Source organism: Emydura macquarii, unplaced genomic scaffold, assembly GCF_026122565.2.
Source record: "Emydura macquarii macquarii isolate MOO-44397 ecotype Brisbane River unplaced genomic scaffold, CSIRO-AGI_Emac_v2 contig_1644, whole genome shotgun sequence".
Lineage (NCBI taxonomy): Eukaryota > Metazoa > Chordata > Testudines > Chelidae > Emydura > Emydura macquarii.
Genome location: NW_027131781.1, coordinates 25,340,184 through 25,340,543, shown reverse-complemented (window position 1 = coordinate 25,340,543; position 360 = coordinate 25,340,184).

Here is a 360-nt window from a genome sequence, read left to right as displayed (position 1 = left end):
TGGAGTGATACAACCCAGTCCTCTAACTGCCACAGAGAGAGATCAAACCTACAACGTGCCGAATCCTGAGCATCTCACATTGGATGACCTCATCGCCTGGCTTGCATCCAACTAGCAGATATTATTGATAATTGTTTGTATTGCTGTAGCACTTAGAAGCCCCAGTCACGAACCAGGACCTTGTGGTGCTGGGTGCTGTACAAACACAGAACAGAGATGATCCCTGTAGCAGCAGGAACCAGCATAGAGCAGCAGTACTGGCAAGCCAGCTTCTGAGCTACAGGGTTCACTGCCACCTCAAAAGTCAGTCAAGGATCACTGGGGTTTCCGAACTACTCAGCGAGCCTGGGCTGCATGTCC